This window comes from Saimiri boliviensis, chromosome 5 (genome assembly GCF_048565385.1).
Source record: "Saimiri boliviensis isolate mSaiBol1 chromosome 5, mSaiBol1.pri, whole genome shotgun sequence".
In the NCBI taxonomy this organism is placed as follows: Eukaryota; Metazoa; Chordata; class Mammalia; order Primates; family Cebidae; genus Saimiri; species Saimiri boliviensis.
In genome coordinates, this window is record NC_133453.1 from 37,140,622 (window position 1) to 37,151,390 (window position 10,769).

Consider the following 10,769-nt stretch of genomic DNA (forward strand, 5'->3'; position numbering starts at 1 on the left):
ACTACCACCACTGCTATAGCAGTCTAGGAAATAAACAGCACTAACTCCAGGTCACAGAGCTGTCAAACTGTTTATAATTCCAAAAAGCCCTAAAAATTCAAATATACACTTTTATATATATCTTTTACATGAGGATTGCTTGAAATGTAAAAAATATACTTTACTCAGATGTTGTTGCTTTATTCTTTTTTAAAGTAGAGAAGACAAATTGTAAAGAGCCTTGGCTATTTTTTTAAAAGATAATTTTATGGTTTTTGTTGTTATTGTTGTGTTTTTTGTTTGTTTGTTTGTTTTTGAGATGGAGTCTCCCTCTTCCACCCAGGCTGGAGTGAAGTGGTACCATCTCAGCTCACCACAACCTCCGACCCCAGGGTTCAAATTGTAAGAAGTAAAAAAGTTTATCTTCAAAGTTTCTTTTCTCGTTAAAGAATAAATCATAAGGGTTAGAAATAATAATTTGTTTTAAAGACTTTCTTCAGCACCTTCTTGTTTTTGCTGGTAACTCTTTGTTAAGCCCTATCCTATGTAGCTGTTAGATATAAAAGAATAAGTACATTCTATGTCCTTGTGCTTGAACCAAGATATTTGTGCTAGACATGATCACAGGCATATAGTACATTCTATGTCCTTATACCTTAACCAAGATATCTGGGCTAGACGTGCTCACAAGCATGTCCCAGCTCACAGCCTATGCCCCTTCCTTATTTAGACTTCCTTTTGGTTCTCCATTGCTTTTACCTATTCAAGAAAGTTTTTAGTTATTAGCCAATTGAGTGCAGTTTTAGATTGTGAAGTCTAGCTCCAGCCAGCAGAGATCAGACACAGCAGTAAGGACAAGTCTGCTTTTCCTTTGTTCATTGTACTCTCATAGGAAGATAGCTAACAGGAGCACCCTTTCTGAAGAAAGTAAAATTGCCTTGCTAAGAGATCCTTTATCTCAGTGCTGATTTTTCTTTGCAGCACCAAGCATCTGTTTCCAACAAAGTGATTCTCCTGCCTCAGCCTCCCGAGTAGCTGGGATTACAGGCACCCACCACCACACCTGGCTATTTTTTGTATTTTTAGGAGAGATGGGGTTTTGCCATGTTGGCCAGGCTGGTCTCAAATTCCTGACCTCAGGTGATCCACCTACCTCAGCCTCCAAAAGTGCTGGGATTACAGGCATGAGCCACCATGCCCAGCCTGAGAACTTTTAGTTTCAAGCAGAGGGGAAACATTTAAAAAAAAGTTTATAATAAATGCTAGATTATTTACCATTACAAACAGAATTTGCAGGCATATGCAATGAGTAGTTATACTCTAATGCCTATTATTGGCATGTTTTTATTTTATTTTACTAAAACAGCCCATACCTGTCTCTGTTCACTATTGAGGGAAATCAAAATATTTCACCCCAGAATATATTTATTTGACATATTTTGTGATGGCTGTTCAGAGGGTTTGCAAACAGAAGTAGCCCTGCAAAGCTGTCTTTTGTGGGAAAGATATGCATCTGGGAAACATGCATTGCTACAGCCAGGCTTTTGCTGAGACTTTTCTTTGGCTGGATCTAGGAGAGATTAACTGGGATTCTGACACCTTCAAAGGTCTGAAGGAATCATTTACCTTCCATTCTCTCTGAGGGCTGCTACCCTGCAGGCAAGACCACCTTTGCTAGGCAGGCTTCCTCTTCTTCCCTTCCCATAACCTGTTATGTCACCTTAACCTGTTTTAGCACAGTCCAAGCCCCCATTCTTTGTGTAAGCTCAAGATGGCTTATAAGCTTCTGAAGCCCATTGAGGGACCAGGGTAATCACGCTGCGGTTCTCCCTCATGTACTCATTAATACATTTCTATGCCTTTTCACCACTTAATCTACTTTTGTGAGTTGATTTTTCAATCAACCTTCAGAGGGCAAAGGGGAAGTTTTCTCTTGGCTCCTACACTGTCACTTCATACCCTTATTTACAGAGCACTGTCTTAATCATTCTATTAATCACATGATCGGTACAAGTCCTTGATGCTGTATATGATATTTTTAAACAATGTTGAACAGTGACTGCAATCTTTTAGTAATTTCATAAATGTAGAGACCTCAGCTTTCTCTCTTGGGCTACATTGAATACATTCACCACATCAAACCAGAGCCACAAATTTCAGCTTGAGTCAGTTGTGTTTGTTTTCTGTTTATTTATAAACCCTGCTTATTCCCAAAAAGGATATGAGGCTGCCTGCTCTTACAGTTGATTAGTCACACCAGTCCTTCTGAGACCAACAGTTGTTAGAAACCAGTATTTCTGGTTCCTTACTGCCTGTGGAACCTTACCAGTGCTGATTCATAGCAATCAGAGACCTGTGCAGACTGGATGAGATAACCACCAGTAGAACTGGCCATGCTGGCTTGCTTCATCAGCCAAGAGTAGTGTCAGCCAAGGTCTTGAACTCTGTAGAGGCTATGTCTTTCTTATCAGTATAGAATAGGCAATCACTTCCACCTCTATCCCTCACTCTACCAGGGAAAAATATATCCAACTTCAGAAGAGTTTCTCAAAGACATCACGTTGACTATGTTGACATTTGCCCAAGGCTCTGACCGTCAAATGTCAACGCAGTCAACATAATCACCCTGCTGCCAACTCACAACATACACATCTGTGTTCTGTCATCAGTGTACTTTCTTCTCATACAGACAGCTTTCCAAATCTAGCCTTCCCATTCACTTATTTCTACTGTTCATTAGGAGCCAGAGATTTTCCAGGGAATATCCTGCTAAATGGTTGGATGGGTGATCAATGTTTTGATAGCCCAGAGACACAATGTTCCTTCTGGGATATGAACTTGTCACCCCTCATTTAACTCTGGACAGTTCTTATATAAGTGCTTTCAGAGACAGGGAGAAAAATCTGATTCTACAGAAACTGGGGTTGATGGTCCAAGTGGCAATTTTCTCCCTTGGGTAAGAATTAAATCAACACACAAGCTGAAACATGACCAGTCCTGGCATATTTTGATTTTTTGAAAATGCACCATTGCTTGAAACCAACACCCAGGGTAGTTTCAAGGTTTTCAAGGAAAACTTTTCCTCTCAAAAGAATATTATTTCCTTTTCTCCCATCAGAAAGTCTTTCATGAAAGAAAGCAACTCCATGTTCCCAGATCCAGTACAATATCTGGTATGTGTAGCTCATAGTGGCATCAATAAATGTTAAAAGGAATGGATGAATGATAAAATTCATGAATTCATGAATAAATGAGTTTCCTCCTCTTTTACTCCTCCCCTCCCCACCCTACCACTCCTCCCACCTCCCCACCCCCAACTCCCACTGTTTTATCTTCAATCTGTTGAGTATCCCTTCTTTAAATACTTCAAACTCTTAACCCACCAGGTAAGGGCTTTTACAGAAGAGTTGTCAAATTGAAAGAGGCAAAACATCTTCAGGAATAAGATAAAGTCAAAATGTCTCACACTAATCCCTTACAGTGTTGGAACGTTCCACTTTCAGTGTTAATTTCAATAAATAAAAATAATTACTTTATATCGATGTTTCCATTGTTTATTTTTTTGCATGTAGTATCCATGTGGAGTGTTTACTCTTACATATGTCTGGGATTGTTTCTAATTATCTGATCTCTATCAGCACTTAAGGTTGTAAAAAATAATCTTGGAGCAATATTGTCTATCTACATATCTTCAATTTCACCAAAGAAGAAAAATAACCTTAAAAAAAAAGATAGCATTTACAATGGTGCTAGAAAGTCCATAAACATATTATATATTCTTTCTGCATGTTTATGCCTATCCAAAAGATCTCTGTTTGGCCCCATAGGACTGATTTGAGGTCAAAGGGAAGCATGCATGCAAATGGCTTTCAGAGGTACAGAGCAATACAGAAATAAAAGATATCGAGGGCATGTCTCTAGTCTCAGCTACTAGCAAGGCTAAGACGGGAGGATTGCTTGAGCCCAAGAGCTAGAGGCTAGACTGGGCAACATAGCAAGATCCTGTCACCAAAAAATAAGAATTTTTTTTTTCTTTTTTTTTTTTATTGCATTTTAGGTTTTGGGGTACATGTGATGAACATGCAAGATTGTTGCATAGGTACACACATGGCAGTGTGCTTTGCTGCCTTCCGTCCCCTCACCTGTAAGAATTTTTTTAAAAAGAAATAAAAGATATTGTTGCAATCTTCTTTTGTTTCCATAGTCAGCAGCTAGTTAATTCCACTGAAGAATGCAAGAGACAGGTTTGCGATACAGTTTTGTAGAGATAGTCCCATTGTTTCAACTGTAAACACTCAAAAACACCATCAAAGACAAATGTTTGGTGTCCAAAGAGAAGTGTATACCAACCCAAATGCCCATCAGTGATAGATTGGATAAAGAAAATGTGGTACATATGTGCCATAGAATACTATGCAGCCATAAAAAAGAACAAGATCATATCTTTTGCAGGGACATGGATGAAGCTGGAAGCCATTGTCCCCAGCAAACTAACGCAGGAACTGAAAACCAAACACAGCATGTTCTCAGTCATAAGTGGGAGTTGAATGATGAGAACACGTGGACATAGAGAGGGGAACGACACACACCAGGACCTGTTGGGGGGTGGGAGGTGAGGGGGAAGCGGAAGGAACTAAGCAGACAGGTTAATAGGTACAGCAAACCACCATGGCACACGAATACCTATGTAACAAACCTGCATATTCTGCACATGCATCCAATTTTTTTTTTTTTTTTAAGAAATTTAGAAAAACAGAAAACAAATTTTAAAAAAAGAAGTCTGGGCACAGTGGCTCACACCTGTAATCCTTTGGGAGGCCAAGCTGGGTGGATCACCTGAGGTCAGGAGTTCAAGACCAGCCTGACCAACATGGAGAAACTCCGTCTCTACTAAAAATACAAAATTAGCCAGGCATGGTGATGCGTGCCTGTAATTTCAGCTACATGGTGGGGAAGGAGAATCGCTTGAACCAGGGAGGTGGAGGTTGTAGTGAGCTGAGATCACGCCATTGTACTCCAGCCTGGGCAACAAGAGCAAAATTTCACCTCAGAGAGAGAGAGAGAGAGAGAGAGAGAGAGAGAAGTGGCCAGTTGTGGTGGCTCATCCCAGCACTTTGGGAGGCCGAAGTGGGCGGATCACGAGGTCAAGAGATCGAGACCATCCTGGCCAACATGGTGAAACCCTATTTCTACTAAAAATACAAAAATCAGCAGGGCGTGGTGGCACGTGCCTGTGGTCCCAGCTACTCAGGAGGCTAAGGTGGAAGAATCGCTTGAACCCAGGAGGCGGAGGTTGCAGTAAGCCGAGATTGTGCCACTTCACTCCAGCCTGGAGACAGAGCACTTCACCATTGTATTATACGTGTATATGGTGGGTCCTTTTTCAGAAACTCTTTTCTTACCTGAGAGTTGACTTGTTTTCTGGGCTGTTTTTAACTGAGGAAAAAAACCTGCTTCCCGACCGGAGGCGGGGGCGGAGGACCCGTGTGTCCTTTCCCTCCCCCATGCGGGTCTGGAGCCCCGGCCCCCACCCCGCCCTCAGCCCAATAGGGTCCAGGGAGACGTTTGTTCTTGCTTTAAGTCAGGAGTCACAAATGACTTTTTTTTCAATTAAGGAAAAAAACTCCACCTCTCCCTTTAACATCACCCAGGCCCCGCCCGCCCGTGCCCCACCTGCTGCTAATGACAGTATGATGGTCATTCTGTTAACTCGGAAACTATTTTTATGTAATTAATGTATGCTTTCTTGTTTATAAATGCCTGATTTAAAAAGAAAAAAAGACAGAGCAAGATTCCATCTCAAAAAAAAAAAAAAAAAAAGAGTGGGAGAGAAGTGTACAAGTGAGGAGGTGAAATTGGCACTTCAAGACAGAAAACTCAATGACTAAAGTAGCTTCATACTAAACCCACTGAAGTGGAATCTTCTCTTCTATGTTTTCTGATCTACTCCAGACATCCACCACTTCTGGTGCTTAGTGATGCATAGTTCCTATTCCTTTGTATTAAAAAGTATGAATAACAAGTGTGAAGACTAGCCACTCCATTATCTCAAAGAAAGATTTTACAATAGCATGTGTGAGAAAGACTCACAACCTCCACAAATGGCAACGTTTTTCTTTGTTTTCTTTTTGTTTTCGTTTATTTGAGACAAGGTCTTGCCCTGTTGCTCTGGCTGGATGCAATGGCACCATCTCAGCTCACTGCAACCTCTGCCTCCCAGGTTCACTCAATTCTCCTGCCTCAGCCTCCCAAGCAGCTGGGATTACATGAACACCACCACACCCGGCTAATTTTTTGTATTTTTAGTAGAAACGGGGGTTCACTATGTTGGCCAGACTGGTCTTGAACTCCTGACCTTGTGATCCACCCACCTCCCAAAGTGCTGAGATTACAGGCTTGAGCCATTGGTCCTGGGTGGCAATGTTTTAATGCTTAATCCACTGTGGAATAGTTTTCTCTTGCTGTTGCATTATTTCTCTGACATTAAAGCACAGAGAAGTTGTCCTAACAGAAAAAAACTCTGATCTTTATGTCATTTACTTTGTATACTTCAGCAATTTTTAAATAATTAATCTAGCTTTTGCTCCATCAATTGCTCTTTTATCAATTGCCTTCTAATCACTAAATCCCATTTTCTTCTGTCCTCATCCTCCTTCAAGCATTCAGTGCTCAGTGTTGCTCATCCTCCTGAAATCCTCTTAAATGCTATCGCACTACACACTCCAGTTTCTCCTACTACTCAAATCATTCCTTCAGGATCTTAATATATCTTCTTCTTCTTTCTCCTGTCCTCTAAAATTGTGTTTTCCAGGGCTCTTTTTCTCACTATGTAGTTTTTCTTGGTGATCCCACAACTTCCACTATTATCCCTGTATGTCAACCCATATTCCTCGTCTCAGATTCTCTCTACACAGGTTTTCCCCTACCTCCAAGACATCATACCCACCATATTTCACTGAAATCCCAAACTTGACACATTCACAGGCAAACATGCTCTTCCTCCCAACTTCCCCACTGCAATGAATGGGGTGACCATCTTCCCAGCACCCAAATTTTTGAAGACACACACCTATTTCCTCCATTTAACATTTTCTGGACATTGTTCTGCTTCAAGTCCCCATGGTGTATTTATTGCTTGCAAGCTCACTTATGGCATGGAACATATCTTCCTGGCATGGCACAAAGCCTCCCTTGCAATCCAATCAACTGCCTTTATCTTATGTTCTCTACAGATATAAGCTCCTTAAGGAAAAGACAAGGCTGGGCACCATGGCTTACGCCGGTAATCCCAGCACTTTCAGAGGCCAAGACGGGTGGATCACAAGTTGCGGAGTTCAAGAGCAGTCTGGCCAACATAGTGAAACCCTGTCTCTACTAAATACAAAAAATTAGCTGGGTGTGGTGGTGTGCACCTGTAATCTCAGCTACTCAGGAGGCTGAGGCAAGAGAATCACATGAACCCAGATGGAAGAGGTTGCAGTGAGCCGAGATCCTGCCATTGCACTCCAGCCCAGGTGACAATGCGAGACTCCGTTTCAAAAAAAAAAATGGAAAAAGACTATATGCTCTACTCAATTTTGTACAGCCTGCAGAGTCTACCTCAGAGTCTGGTACATAGTAAGTATATTTAGTTGAAAAGATAAAAATGAGCATTGTTTGATATATTTATTCACATCTCCCACTATCCTTTGCCATCTACAACCAGCAATGCTGAGCTAAAATTATGTCACCTCAATACTCTGGGGAAAACAATCAAAGAAACATTCTAAGTAATACTATAGCATGCAGAGTGGTTGCTGCACTAAATTTATTGTGTGTGTGTGGCCCACATTTTCAGTCACTGGTACCACATGAAAAAAAAATTTATATTTGGAAGGGACACTGAAATGTGTGGGGGAAATTTCATGTCTCGTGTAAAAGCTATTCCCTTGGTTTGCTTCCTCAGTAGTGGAATCCCTTCTCAAGTTCCCTATAATTTGCTTGTCCTGTTATTACTCCCACACTTAGTTATGCGAGCTCTGTGTTGGTAAAAGCTATGTTCAAAACACTGCAACTTTAATTCAGTGAAAGCACGCACCTCTGAGGGTGAATCAGCCTTGCAATTGTGCACCCGCTCCTGCTTTCACTGATTGCATCACCAGCTCTGGGGTTGGTGTTGCCTGAACTTAACTAAGCACGTGCAACAATTTTTGAGTTTAAGGGTTGCTTTTTGTTTTGTTTGATAACAGAACTAGCACCATTATGGAAGACAACATGGTCAAGTTGTCTGATTTCCTGTCTTCATTCTAGTGTCAGATACATGGCTTTAAATCCATCACCAAGAAGACAACAGATGTTGGGTTATCATAGCCTGGTGAACTGAAAAGAAGCTTGCACTAACATGCATTCTGCCACAGACGGAGGTTTAAGAAACTTTCAACAAATCATTCCACTGGTCTCATATAGCTGAAAGGGCTATAAACAGATAAATTAATAGAGCTCTACCTCTGTCCTAAGGATTTTTCCAGATTTATCATTTTTGTTTATTTTATTTTATTTTATGTTTTCTGAGACAGTCTTGTTCTGTCTGCACTGCACTGGAGTACAGTGGCACAATCTTGGCTCACTGCAACCTCCGCTTCCTGGGTTCAAGAGATTCTCCTGCCTCAGCCTCCTAAATAGATGGGGTTACAGGAGTGTGCCACCACACGTGGCTAATTTTTGTATTGTTAGTAGAGACAGGATTTCACCATGTTGGCGAGGCTGGTCTCAAACTCCTGACCTCAGGTGATCCACCCACCTTGGCCTTCCAAAGTGCTGAGATTACAGTCATGAACCACCACACCCAGCCCAGATTTATCATTTTATGGGGAAAAAAATCTATCCATGCTTGAGGCATTTTCAAGAGAACTTCATCTAGCTCACAGTTTTTTGTTTTTGTTTTTGTTTTTAAGTCTGGCTAGTGGACAATATAAAGTCAACACATATATACCAACACCATTCATCTGTGAAAAGTTTAATTTATTAAGTCAACCAGGAACACTACAACTACAGAATTAAAAATGCATTTACAACTCAAATTTGGTTCACATTTAATGGTGGACAACATCTTAAGCTAATTTAATGTTTGGACCTTTGCCAATTGTTGAACATTGGCTAAAAATAGATTTCACCCTGAAAGATGCTGCCAGATTGTTTTTAATAAAGCAAAGTTCAGGTGATATCACTCATCTGTTTACTCTTCCTCACTTCCTACTGCCTGAAGTCTCATCTACTTCTACCTTATTTTGAACCCTTCCTCTTCACACTCCCACATCCAGACAACTGAACAATTTACTCTTCCCCCTCATGGATTTTTGCTTCTACGGATCTGATATGGTATTTAATGTGCCATTCTCTGATCTCACTCTCTAATCTCAGTTCAAACATTACCTCCTCCAAAGGCAATTCCTTGACTCTCCTTCTGACCAATTATTCCCTTTATCTATACCTCTCAAATAACTTTTATCACATTCTACTTTATATTTTTCTTGTTTTGTCTGCCAATCTTGATTTCCTCTGCCAGCATGTAAACTCCCTGAGGACAAAATCCAAAGAGAATTTGTTTTTGTATTTTTAGAACATATGCCACAATTTTTATATAGAGAAGTCATTTTTAATTTTTTTCTAATTTTAATTTTAATTTATTTATTTATTTATTTATTGAGGACTCTCGCTCTGTTGCCCAGGCTGGAATGCACTGCAAACTCCAACTCCCAGATTCAAGCAATTCTCGTGCCTTAGTCTCCCAAGTAGCTGGGACTACAGGCGCACAGCACCATGCCTGGCTAATTTTTGTGTTTTTAGTAAAGACAGGGTCTCACCACATTGGCCAGGCTGGCTCGGACTCCTGACCTAAGGTGATCCGCCTGCCTCGGCCTCCCAAAGTGTTAGGATTACAGGCATAAGCCACTGCGTCCGGCCAAGACATCAGTTAGTATACCTTGGAATAAAAATACAGGTCGGGTGCCATGGCTTACACCTGTAATCTCACTTTGGGAGGCCGAGGCAGGCGGATCACCTGAGGTCAGCCTGGCTAACATGGTTAGCTACTCAGGAGGCTGAGACGGGAGAATTGCTTGAACCCAGGAGGCAGAGGTTGCAGTGAGCTGAGATGGTGCCACTGCACTCCAGCTTGAGTGACAGAGCAAGACTCCATCTCAAAAAACAAAAAACAAATGCTTCCAAAGTTATAAATGACAGTAGAAAGTCCTTGGTGATTTGACTGTACCTTGCAGGTCAACCACCTATGAGTCCTCCCGTTGGGTTAACAGTCATTGATGCCATTGGCATCGTCTCTTAAGACTTTCTTTCCTTATAAGGAGCTACTTCATGTTTGTCTTGTGCCAGGCTTCTTCATTGTCAGTGGCTGTTCTTCAGCGTACAGTGGCTTTACTGAATAATTTCCATAAGCTTCATCATAAGCATGGGGCACAGGTTTTATATGTTGCCATAAAAAAAGAGCAAAAAAAGCCAGGCGAAGTGGCTCACGCCTGCAATCCCAGCACTTTGGGAGGCCAAGGCAGGTGGATCGCCTGTGAAGAGTTTGAGACCAGCCTGGCCAACATGGTGAAACCCCATCTCTAGTAAAAATATAAAAATTATCTGGGCATGGTGGCACATGTCTGTAATCCCTGCTATGTGGGAGGATGAGGCAGGAGAACTGCTTGAATCCAGGTGCAGAGGTTGCAGTGAGCCAAGATCTCGCCATTGCACTCCCCTGACGGAACAAGATTGAAACTCCATCTCAAAAAAAAAAAAAAAACTAAGTA